Source organism: Hibiscus syriacus, unplaced genomic scaffold (assembly GCF_006381635.1).
Source record: "Hibiscus syriacus cultivar Baekdansim isolate YM2019G1 unplaced genomic scaffold, ASM638163v2 tig00116961_pilon, whole genome shotgun sequence".
NCBI lineage: Eukaryota > Viridiplantae > Streptophyta > Magnoliopsida > Malvales > Malvaceae > Hibiscus > Hibiscus syriacus.
Genome location: NW_024063487.1, coordinates 1,411,604 through 1,425,280, shown reverse-complemented (window position 1 = coordinate 1,425,280; position 13,677 = coordinate 1,411,604). Strand labels below are relative to the sequence as shown.

General features: G+C 35.6%; 1 long non-coding RNA gene across 1 annotated transcript; it reads right to left on the bottom strand.

Moving 5' to 3' along the window:
• Positions 1–508: 508 nt before the first annotated feature.
• LOC120189918 lies at positions 509–5,595 on the bottom strand. The gene is made up of 3 exons (XR_005522583.1): positions 5,546–5,595; positions 5,419–5,454; positions 509–795 (listed from the first exon to the last, which is right to left on the bottom strand). It is a non-coding gene; the product is annotated as an uncharacterized LOC120189918 (long non-coding RNA).
• Between the last annotated feature and the right edge of the window lie 8,082 nt (positions 5,596–13,677).

Below are 13,677 nucleotides of genomic sequence, written 5' to 3'. Positions count from 1 at the left end.
TAAGAAATTCTTCAATGATTTTATTTTGTTTATTCCTAACCTGGCTCAGCAATCCAGAGCTATTTCCTGCAATATATTTGGAAGAAATTTACTTAATAGGGACTGAAGCACAATGGCCGTCACAACCCGCTTACACACCAGATGTCCTTCAACGCCCTACGTCGTACATAATAGGCTTGGACCATTTTTTTCTTGGTGCAAGGTTCATGCAACTTCTGTTTCGCTCCTTCAATCTCAAAAGATTCATCAATTCCAAATGAATCAATGTCAAAAAACCATCGACTTTGGTACCTCAGGCAAAGCTCGAATCCAAACAACTGAAAAGGGCTGCAGATATAAAAGCATCAACATTTGTTGCACCCAAAAGCCAAAAAGGGCAAACATAACACAAACATATATAAAGATACAAATCCAAAAAAGATGTTTTCATATATGACATTCCAAAAAATTTAGAATATATAGTAAGCAACAAGAAGAAAAAAAGCAGCAGAGAAAGGGGACATGTCACAGTTGGAAGAGAAGAACATGGAAACGAAGAGGAAAACGGTGAAGTAGGGAGTGAGATGCGAAGGAGAAATGAAAAAGGGGAATTAGGGATTGAAGGGCGAGAGGAAAATGAGATTGGGGAATTAGGGATTATGGCAATTGAAGGGCTACGGATGTTACCTGATGAAGTGGAGCCGCACGTGACCAGTTCAAGCAATGGGGGAGCAGGCCAGAAAAGGATCCAAGAGGAGTCAACAACCCAGTCAACCCAAATGGAGAAGGTTTAGCCCACGTGTTCAGTCCAATAGCCTGCAGAAAAGAGAATCTAATAGTTGTTATAATCTGTTATAAGGACAGCCAGCTGGCATCCTTTCAAAAGACTGAATTAGCCCTGTAACTATATAAAAATATGCTGTATTGAGAATGGGAACAATTATGAAATGAATGCATGAACTTTTTCTGTAAACTCTATCAACTTATCTTCTGAAATCCCTTTCTTCTTCGCTATTTCTTCTCTAATATACCTAGATCGTCACAGTTGGTATCGAGAGCCTCGGTTCTGGCAAGTAATCAGGAGCATGACAAAGAAAAATCAGAGTATGGAAGCTGATTTATCTGGGTTGCAAAAGCAGATGGAGGAGCTTACAGCCTTGGTGAAACAAGGCCGTGATGAGACTAATCCACCGAAATGGTGGGAGACTCAAGAAAACAGGATTGTTGCACTAGAGGCAAGAATGTCCACTAATCAAGGTTATGTGGAGGAGCTGTTGAAAATTTTAACGGGCAGAAATGGGGAACAAGAACAGTCTGCAGGTGATCAGGTAAACACTCCTAATAACTCTAAGGATGGGGAGAAAAATCCTGTTTTAGTGACTGTAGTGAAGGATAAATCCAGATTCACTTATAAAACCAATGAACCGGGTATACTAAAAGATAAGCCTGATGCTTGTTTCAACCCTAAGAACAGTAGTAGACCTGAGAATCAAATGGGGAAAATAAACAATAGACCTATTATGATTGGAATGGAAGCTGAAAACAGGGGACCAGGGGGTTCTTTTAGCAGTTATGGGTCGATGTGGCATAGACCTAAAATCGATTTACCATTCTTTGAAGGAATCAATCCTAGAGGGTGGCTTCAAAAATGTCTCAAATATTTTTCTATATGTAATGTTCCTACAGAGCAGAGAGTAGAAGTAGCCACTATGTACTTGACTGGAAAGCAGAAGTTTGGTTTGATGGATATATTATGCAGAAACACCATGTAACATGGCATGAATTTGAAGCAGATCTTTGTCATAGATTTAGTGACAAGACTTTTTCTGATATTGTAGAGGAATTTACTAAGCTGACTCAGAAAGGGACTGTTGAGGCTTATCAGGAAAAATTTGAAGAGCTACAACCTTATATGTTATTACAAAATCCTACATTACATGAGGATTTCTTTGTGTCATTGTTTATCAGTGGACTAAGGGAGGATATTAAACATAGGGTGAAGGCTCTAGATCCTAAAAATTTGCCTGAAGCATACAAACAAGCCAAACTTTATGAATTATCTGTTGATTATGAAAATAGAAGAATGAGGCCTTTTTTTAAAAACCCACCCTACCCAAACCCCATTGTTACTTCTAAATCAGTTTCTCTGCCAACAATTACCAAAAACACATCAGTTTCTATCCTAACAGAGTCTTATGGATTATAGAAGACAAAACAATCTTTGCTTCAAGTGTGGGGAGATTTTCTTCCAGGGCATCAATGTAAGTCAAGGAATTAAATTTGATGATTGAGGAAGTCTGCTGTTCCTACAGATAATGTTATTATGGAATCAGATCAGCAATTGATGCAGGAAGAAGAGGCTCTAGAAATCTCTATGAATGCTATTACTGGTTGTATTAGCCATAATACATTAAGGATTCAAGGAGCCATTAAAGGCAGACCAATTAGTATTTTAATTGACAGTGGGAGTACTCATAGTTTTTTGACTCCACAGTGGACTGATGCTGGTATACATGTAATTACACCATATCCTTTGGCAATCACAGTAGCCAATGGACAGAAACTTTATAGTTCAGCAAGATGTAATCAGGTGGAGTGGCAGATGCAAGGGCAATCTTTTGTTCATGATTTTAGACTCCTAAAGTTAGGTGGCAGTGATATGGTGTTGGGGGTGGATTGGATGAAATTATTTAGCCCTATTTTGATGGATTTTAATCAAATGACATTGAGTTTTCAACATCAGGGGAGAATATTATTATCAGGGACAACAACCATCTAATTTTTTGCAGCAAATTTCTGGAGCTACATTATTGAAAATGACAGCATCAGATTTTCCTATTTTGGGTCATGTGGTTTTGTTGACTATGTCTACAGATTCAAAACCTGTTCCACCAGCTATTCAACCTCTTTTACAGAGATATCAGTCTATTTTTGAAGAACCTACTGGTTTACCACCTACAAGGACTCATGACCATGCTATTCCACTTAAGCCTGACTCTACTCCTATCAATTTGAGACCTTACAGATTTCCACACATCAGAAAGATGAGGTGGAAAACAGATTTCTAGTATGCTTTCAGCCTCTATTATCGCCTAGTAGGAGTCCATTTACTTCTCCATGCCTTCTTATCAAAAAGAAGGACTGTAAAGGATAAATTTCATATACCTGTGGTTGAAGACCTATTAGATGAACTGCATGGAGCAGTTTATTTTTCCAAGATTGATCTCAGATATGGTTATTGGAAAATAAGGATTAAGTCTGAGGACATATACAAGACAGCATTCAGAACTCATCAAGGACATTATGAGTTTAAGGTGATGCCTTTTGGACTTACTAATGCCCCTGCTACATTTCAAGATTTGATGAATGAATTGTTTAGTTCATTTCTTATAAAATTTGTCTTGGTATTTTTTGATGATATCTTAGTCTATAGTACTTCTATGAATGATCATGTTACTCATTTACGACTGGTTTTAGAAGTACTGCATCAGAATCAGCTGTTTGCCAAGCTGTCCAAATGCTTCTTTGGACAGAATCAGGTTGAATACTTGGGCCATATTATTTCAGCTGTTGGAGTTTCTACTGATCCTAACAAAGTGGAAGCTATGAGGAATTGGCCAGTGCCTAAGTCATTAAAGTCTCTGCGTGAATTTTTGGGATTAACAGGCTATTACAGAAGATTTATTAAAGATTATGGGTCAATTAGCAAACCTTTGACACAGATGCTTAAGAAAGACAAATTTCAGTGGTCTGATGCAGCTTTGACTGCTTTTGAAGAATTAAAGAGGGCTATGTGTATTGCTCCTGTTTTAGCCTTACCAGATTTTGGTAAGAGCTTTTATTTGGAAACAGATGCCAGTTCTGGTGGTATTGGGGCAGTTTTATATCAAGAGGGTAGACCTATTGCCTATTTAAGTAAGGCTCTCAGTCCTAGACATGCAGCACTCTCTATTTATGAAAGAGAGTATCTTGCTATACTTCTAGCAGTTTCCAAGTGGAGGCATTATTTAGAGAGTAAATCCTTTGTGATTAAAACAGATCATGAGCCATTGAAATATCTATTAGAACAGAAGCTGACTACTACTATTCAAAAGAAAGGATTGACCAAGTTATTGGGGCTGGATTACACTATTCAATACAGGAAAGGTAAATCAAATGTTGTTGCTGATGCCTTATCCAGACAGTGGGAAGATCAGGGTGACTGTTTTACTATGAACACTACACTAATCATTCCAAGTTGGGTTCATGAAGTGGAAGGGAGTTATAAGGATGATCCTATAGCTACTCAATGGATTTTTGTATTATCTGTTACTCCTAATGATGATCTGCAGTGGAAATTTTCAGGAGGTATCCTTAGATTTAAGAATAGAGTTTATATTGGGGAAGCTGGATCTTAGACTACAGATACTTCAGACACTACATGATCCTTATGGTGGTCATTCTGGCAGTCAGGCTACCTATCAAAGGATCAGGTCTTACTTCTATTGGCCTAGATTGAAAGCTATGGTTGTTACTTATGTAAGAGCATGTGCAGTTTGTCAACAGACTAAGGTGGAACATGTGCCTAAACCAGGGTTATTACAGTCTTTACCTATTCCTCAATAGGCTTGGGAAGTTATTATTATGGACTTTATTGAGGGATTGCCTACATCTTTAAGAAAGAATTGTATTCTGGTGATAGTTGACAAGTTTACTAAATATAGCCATTGTTACTTATGTAAGCATGTGCAGTTTGTCAACAGACTAAGGTGGAACCTGTGCCAAACCAGGGTTATTACAGTCTTTACCTATTCCTCAATAGGCTTGGGAAGTTATTATTATGGACTTTATTGAGGGATTGCCTACATCTTTAAGAAAGAATTGTATCTGGTGATAGTTGACAAGTTTACTAATATAGCCACTTTCTGGCATTAGCACACCCTTACACTGCTGCAGAGGTTGGCAAATTATACCTAGATTGTGTTTACAAGTTGCATGGTCAGCCTAAAATGGCCATTTCAGACAGGGACAAGACTTTCACTAGCCTCTTTTGGAGAGAGCTAATGAAGCAGTTAGGAACGAAGGCTCTATTTAGCACTACCTACCATCCTGAAACTGATGGACAATCAGAAAGAGTAAACCATGCTTAGAACAGTTCTAAGGGTCTTTGTTTTTTCCAACCAAACAGTGGGCAAAGTGGGTTGCCTCATGCTGAATGGTGGTATAATACTACCTACCATACTGCCCTTAAGTTAATACCTTTTGCAGTCCTATATGGCTACAAGCCACCTACTATGGTATGGCATACAGACAGTCCAGTACAAGGCAGAGTTAATGCATAATAGAGAAGAGATCAGGCAATTAGTCAATTCTCAGTTAGAACAAGCAAGTAAACGAATGAAGCAAAAAGCAGATAAACATCGATCAGAGAGAAATTTTCAGGTTGGTGATTTGGTTTACCTAAAATTACAGCCCTACAGACAGACCTCTCTTGCCCTGCGAAAAAATTTAAAATTAGCAGCAAGATTTTATGGCCCTTATAAGGTTACTGAAAGAATTGGAGAAGTTGTTTATAAACTGGACTTACCTGAGACTTCCCGTCTCCATCCGGTTTTTCATGTTAGTTTATTGAAGAAACATATTTGGGCAACCGTATCGTCTTCAACAGATCCTCCTGTGATGGACGAAGTGGGTCAGTTCAAGATTGAACCAAGTCAGATTCTGGGCAGACGAATAGTTAAGAGACAAAACAAACCGATAACTCAACTATTGGTTCTTTGGACTAACCTGGATGCTACGAACGACACATGGGATGATTATTCTGTGCTCTGAGGCCAATTTCCGAGTTTTGATCCTTGGGGACAAGGATCTTCTACAGCGGCGGGTATTGTCACAGTTGGAAGAGAAGAACATGGAAACGAAGAGGAAAACGGTGAAGTAGGGAGTGAGATGCGAAGGAGAAATGAAAAAGGGGAATTAGGGATTGAAGGGCGAGAGGAAAATGAGATTGGGGAATTAGGGATTATGGCAATTGAAGGGCTACGGATGTTACCTGATGAAGTGGAGCCGCACGTGACCAGTTCAGCAATGGGGAGCAGGCCAGAAAAGGATCCAAGAGGAGTCACAGCCCGTCAACCCAATGGAAAGGTTTAGCCCACTTTCAGTCCAATAGCCTGCAGAAAAGAGAATCTAATAGTTGTTATAATCTGTTATAAGGACAGCCAGCTGGCATCCTTTCAAAAGACTGAATTAGCCCTGTAACTATATAAAATATGCTGTATTGAGAATGGGAACAATTATGAAATGAATGCATGAACTTTTTATGTAAACTCTATCAACTTCTCTTCTGAAATCCCTTTCTTCTTCGCTATTTCTTCTCTAATATACCTAGATCGTCACATGACACAAGTTGATGATTACCTGCATTATATAAACAATCCTGTCGAGCACCCCAAAGTCCATGGTTTGGGATAATGCACAACCAAATTACACCATGATTAAATAACTCTATAAACCCTTTATTTCATCAAATTATAATAAAACATAACCTAAAATGAGAAGAAGAAGAAGTTGGGGCTGGAGTCCGAGGATAACGAATCAACGACAGAGCAACAATGGAGGCAAGGGTCAAACCATAGAAATGAAAGGGTTTGGGAGAAATTGAGGCGATGGACAGTTGCGTATATGAGAAGACTTGAAGGATAAAGCCTTTAATGAAAAGTCTTTAGACTTTAATGGTGATGAAAAAGAAATAGATTCTCTGGCTCGGTCTTCTGATTCAATTTGTATAGGTGGGTGAGCTGCAAAACAACAAAGGAAACAAATAAATTTTTAGTTTGACTCTTAAATTTTTGATAGATTATGAATTGGCCCCTAAAATTTAGAGGTTAAATTGATATTTATCTAAAATTTAATGGTTAAAATGATATTTTATTTAAGAATTAGGGACACATTCTTTTCAATCTACAGGCTTTGAAGGAGGGTTGAGGGAGGGTTGAGAGAGCTTCGTATAGGGGAAAAAAAGACAATTTTTATTAGTTTCATTTAATTATTCCTTATAGGTTGCCCCAATTCTGATGCGGCACGGTAAGGATTCAATTAAAAAATGTGACTTTCTCGAGTTTTTTTTCTTTTCCATCACTCAAATCAGCTATGAACTGCATTGTATGTGACTCTGTCCCTATTTTTTTAAATATAACTTTTTGAAAATATAAATTTTAAAAATATATTGATATGTGTTTACAAGTATCGATACATTTTTATAGTCTCAAAAGTTATCCGGTCCAACCTACCTTAAATGTTAAGTTTCAACCGGTTTGTTTAAGTTTCAAGTCCAACATGTTGTATTCTTATGTATCAATACTTGTATATATGTATCAGTATCTACCGATAACATTCAAATGTTATCAGGTCCAACCAATCTCAAATATAAAGTTTTAACCGGTTTGTTTAAGTTCTAACCTATTGTCTTCTTATGTATTGATACTTGTATATATGTATCGATACCTACTGATAACAAGCGTTATGTATTTCATTCTTTATGTTCTAAATATTTTTATGTTTTAAAATGTATTTTCTTTTCTTATAACATAGGTGGAGAATGTGGTGGACAATGAAGTGCAGAATCAAATTATGGTGAATGAAGATCCAAATAAATATATTCAGACAAAGTGTCGATACTCAAAGATTATCCTGGCAAAGTATCGATACCCATACTGTATGTATCGGTACCTACACTTTCGATCTTTTTTCTTATTTTAACCAGCTTAGTTAACATTGTTGTGTGGCATTATAGGTTGTGCCTTGTTATTTCTAACAGGATACCGTATAAGTTAGAGTAATGTATTCGGTTACTGTAACACCCCAATTTAGGGGCTAAATTTTAGAAATTATAAAGTATTGGATTTAATTGGTATTTTGAAAGAAACAGTGGATTAAATTGTAAAATTTTAAAGTTGGTAGACCATTTTATAAAGTGCAGGAAGTTCAGTGACTAAACTCATGGTTTACCCATTTTTTATGGGATGAATTATAACCCCTTCTTTCGATTGTTTATGCGTATTTTTCCCAGTTTTCCCTCCCCCATTGACCCTCATTTTCTTTTCGATCTACTCACCATCCGGCGTCCGTTTGACGAACTGAAACCACCATCGTGTTCGTTTTCGATCGATGAACAAAACCCCTCAAACCTTTCATCGTGAATCGTCGTCGTTCGTCGTTAATTTCAGTCGGAAGTATCGTCGGTTTAACTCAATTTTCGTTGGTTTTTAGTCAATTCACGACGATCCGAACATCCGTTTTCGACACCTCCCGCACCATCGTGTTCCTTACATCGTGCCAAGTCCACCGGTGTTCTCCATTTCTCCGTCGTCACCGGCGCGTAGAGGGGTGAGACCGTCAAAGTTTCCAACGTTTCAGAATTGAGTTCTCCGCCGTTCAAAATTGTAAACCGAGCTTGGTAAGTGTCTCAAAATGCCTTAAAATAATTTTTAGGAATTTTTTCGGGAATTTTCTGACACCGTATCACTGTTCACGCGCCGCCACTGCGCGTAGGGGATGCTAATTTTGTAATTAATTTCTGTTAGGGTGATATTTGTGTAAAATTCGGGAGTTAGTTTTGTAAATATTTTTCGAAGGCGGCTAAATTTGTAATTAATTTCTGTTAGGGTGATATTGGTCTAAAACAGTCGACTGTTGACCGTTGACCTGCATTGACCGTTGACCACTGTTGACCAGAACTTTGACTGGTGTTGACCGGGCTTTGAACGACCTTTGACTTTGACCGGGTATACTTATTCTGACGTTTTGTGACGCCTTGAATTCGATTTTGGGGTCTGTTTCGTCAAATTCAAACCCGATAAGTTGGTTTTCACTGATTAATCACCCGATTTGATCCATTTTTTGGAATTAAGCCCGTTTTTGATGAAATTTGATTTTTATCTATCTGAGGAATTATTGGAAGATGATTTCAAGATCAAGGCTGTTTGAATGGAATTTAATGGTTGATCAGTATGGCATGAAAATTGAGGTAATATATTACTACCTCTTTATGCTTTATAGAACATGTTGGTATTGGTAAATGCATGAATGGAAATGTTTGGTCTCATATGTGTAATTAATAAAGTTCTACACTCGATATGAATGCGCTAGAAAGTATGTAACTGAATATGGCTCAGATGACTATTACAAGAAATTGAAGGACAATTGGAATTAAATTACAAGTTCTAGAATTAAGTGATAAAGGATATTGATCTGATAAATTTTCAGATGTGCATAAAAAATGCTAGTTGTGCTTGGAAAATTTGGATAATCAGTTTTTAACCTTAAGATGGTTTGTGAAAGATACTAGAAGTCTGTTAAGGGAATCATTTCAAGATCAGAGAATATTCAAGAAAGCCATTAATCATAGGATCTCTAAATTATATTATTTTTTGTTAAGAGTTAATAATGAAATTATCTGGTTAAGAAATTACGAAAATGCCCTTGAGAGGTAAAATAGTCTGAGTTGACCCTGAATGAGAAAGTACTTTAAGAATTCGTACTTAACTCGATTAAGTACGAATTTGATTGTTAAGATCCTGACTTAGTGCAGAAAAATTCCTGATATTCCGTTTGTAAAATCTGAGAAGGTACTTGACCCAAAAATATCTGAGTTATGAGTAAATACCTGAAGAACAATTTATCGAGGGTATTCTTTTGTCATAATTGTTCGAATGGATTGAAATAAATGATAAGTTTGAATTTAATAATATGATCGGACGAAAAGAAATGATTGAAATACACTGGATCTATAAAATGACCAGAATACCCCTGTAATGGAAATGACCCAAGAATATCACCAAGCTCAGGAATGATAGGATATCCTCGAGCTCTGTAATGATTAGAATAAAACTGAAAACCAAAATGACCAAAAAACCCTTATGGCCTTTACTAAGTAAATTTCTTGGATTAATTAAGGAATCCAAATAAGCATAGGTTTTGGACTACCTTTAAAAGTTATGGAACACAACTTAAGTGAGTCGATCAACCTTAATGATAAGTCAGTACCTGAACGACATAGATATTACTTGAATGCGTCTTCGTCTTCTCAAGTTTGGCTCGATGATAATTTTCGAAGTATACAGCTAAACTCTAGATTGCATTCAGTACTAAGAATTGGATATTTGTTCGACAAATCAACTAAGAAGACCGAACTGAATGAAAGTACAATATGTATATGAAATTCAGGAATGTCTGAATTACTCTTGAAAATCCGAAGTAACTCGAATAGACTTGACTGCTAAATGAACTAAGTAACCTCAAGGACTGAAGATTAAGTAAATGATTGGGATAAGCCCAGAAATTTGGATGAACTTACATGATGTATTATCCCTATGGATTATGAACCATAAATCAAGTACGTCGGCATTTCTTGGTGTAGTTAAAACATGGAAATGAAATAAAGATTATTAGAATATTTGTTCGTTTCCTTAAGATTTGTTCAGTGAGGACTCAGAAATTGATCTATGGACAAGAATATTTGGTATTAAAGAGTAAATACCCTTGAAGGTAAATGAATTGACCAATTAGCAAGCACCGGTTCTGTGAGTTATTCATCTCGAGTTGTTCGATAATCCGATCAATCGACATAGATTGTAAAGGTCCTGAATCTTCTTTCTTCCTTATTATCCCAAATTACTCTGGTCATATCTGAAAACACAAGTAACTCAGATGTAAAAGATTCTGAATATCATTCTGATTACGTACAACTTCCAAAAAATGTCCGAATAAGATATGATCATGATAATTCATATTCTGAATAACTGATGATTATGTCAGTTAATAAACTCTTCCAATAGTGATTCTAAATTCCAACATTCTATCGATATACTAAAGATCTATGTTTCTCTGCCTGATAAGATTATCCACTACCTCTAAATAATATCCCGTAAACTCTGGTGTGTTCCCTAATCATATGAATATTTTATCTTATTTTCGATTTCAAATATGTTCTGATTTCTGATCTGAATTCTGTTCTGATTTCTTATATGGATTTTGTTATGATATATGATATATGATATAAATTCTGTTTTGATTTCTGATATATCTGTTTATTTACGGAAAAATGTTTTATTTGGGGGTATTGTTGGAGGAAGAATAGCCTTCAACTATGTGCTCAGGGCCTAACTGTTGTGCTGGGGTTGTATGGTTATGGGGAACCTACACATTATGATGTGTTCGATTGGGGGATTTACTATGGTTTTTGATAAATGTTTTATTTGGGGGGTTATTGTTGGAGGAAGAATATATGAAGGCTTCTCGGATGTGTGCTCGGGGCCTTACTGTTGTGCCGGGGTTGTATGGTTCTAGGGAACCTACACATTATGGACTTGTGCGGTTGAGGGAATTACTATGATTTCTAAATGTTTAAAAATATGTTTTAAAAAGATATGTATCTTTTAATTGGTTTTGCGGGAACACACTAGATAACCTATTCTGATCTCCTGAACTCAGTCATCCGAAATATTTCTTTGAACTGAAAACTCTTTGTCCGTTACCATCTGAAATATCAGTAGGATCTCTGCCTAGTATAAAAATCTATGGATGTTCGGAACCAATAAGAAAATATATGTTTATCTGTATCTGCACGTTCTTCTGCATCATCTGGTAGTTCTGTATTACTGAGCTTTCTAAAGCTCACTCTGTTACTCATCTTTTCAGGTTAAAATAATCATACCAGTATATCTATCGCAATCAGTAAGGGAGCTCTTTCGGGGTTTCTTGCAGAGTATGGTACATGTGATTAGGGGGGCATGTAATTGTATTTTTTTTAAAATACGATTATGAAAATCTATTTTATTTCTGAATACTGATAAATGATTTTATGAGTTTATATATTCTGATAAAAAGTTTTAAATTTTCTGCCATTTTTATAGTGGGTCGCTCCAGTGGCCATAATGTGACACTCCAGATCCGATCGGGTTACCCGCATCGGTCTGAGGGGGTTACAGTTGTTCCTTGTTTTTCTTTATGTCGTTTTTCTCATAAGCAAGAGTAACGTTAATTGTTGTGCCTTGTTATTTTTAATCGGTTACCTTATAAGTATGAGTCTTTAATATTACTTGTGTTTGGTAAGTAGGAGTTGAACAAGGTTGATGTGGGGGACTTCATCTATAAATAGGAGCTTCCTACCTTTATTTGCTATGAATTGTTAAGCCTTTTGTTCTTTTTTGAAATAAAACTTTTTTGAAAATATATTGATACGTGTTTACAAGTATCGAAACTTCTTTATAGGTGGGTGAGTTGGGAAACAATAAATGAAAAAAATAAGTTTTTAGTTTGAATCTTAAATTTTTTATAGAATACCAATTGACCCATAAAATTTTGAGGTTAAATTGGTATTTATCTAAAATTTAATTGTTAAAATGACACTTTATTTAAAAATTTGGGACACCTGCTTTTAAATCATGCTTTGAAGAAGGGTTGAGAGAGTTTGGTATGGTAAAAAAAGCCAATTTTCATTTAATGATTCCCTTACAGGTTACCCCAATTATGATGGAGCACAGTAAATATTACATTATAAAATGTGACTTTCTCAAGTTTTCTTTCTTTCCCGTCACTCTAGTCAGTTTTAAATTGTATTCTATGTGACTCTTCCCCTACTTTTTGATTGTTAATACATGTTACTTGAAAAGTAGGAAATAATCATAAACCTCAACCTGCATACATACCCATATTTAACAATTTTGAAATAAAGTATTGGTACGTTTTATTACAGTATTGATACGTCTACTCTAGGTATTGTTATTTTAAATTTAAGGAAGGTTGAAATATCAATATTGGTTATGAAATTATCGATATGTTTACGATAGTTTGTTATGTCACAAAATTTTCCTAACATAGTATCGGTATTACTAATTTTGAAACATAAATTGCATTGTTGACATAACAATACTTACTCTAAAAGTTCTGGTACTTTTTCGATAGTATGTTATGTCCAAAGATTGTCCTGAAAAAGTATCGATACCCATATTGTATTTATTGATACCATAATATAAAATAACAGTTATGGTGTCGCGGTTGCAGCTAATGCGAACGTTACGTAACGAGTTACGGATGTCGCATACGTAATTTCTTCCTAAAAATAACAATACTTATAAAATATTATATTTATATATTTTACAACTATACTTTAATATAGTGTTATCATTTGACTCTCTTGCATGGTAGGTAATAACAATAGGTAGGAAACATATAAATAATCTCATTAAAAAACGTGTCAAAGTTCTCACATTTTAACATAAGAGAATTCAATTTGCTTAACTTAAAAAGAAAAAAATACAGAAATACAAACATAAAGTTATATTTCTTCACCACCAAAATGAATGGTGTGGGGATCTAAAGCATTTTCATCTTCATCATTGTCTTGGTTTGGATTCATTTCTATTCCATGTGAAGACATCACATTATGTGTATCATAAGAAACATCATTTGTAGGAAACATGTTGTATGATAAATGATGATCAAAATATCCATAACATGGATTTTTTTTTTCAAGATAAGGAGGATAATATGCATTTGGTTGGTTGGAATAAGAACCCTGAGATGATTTATTAATTTCATTAACATTTGTAGCTAAACTATATGATGATGACCCGTCAAATGAATCATAAAAGTGTCCTTCATCCTCCTATAAGTTCTATCATCCTCATCTCTTCTATTTTGTAATCCAATAGATGC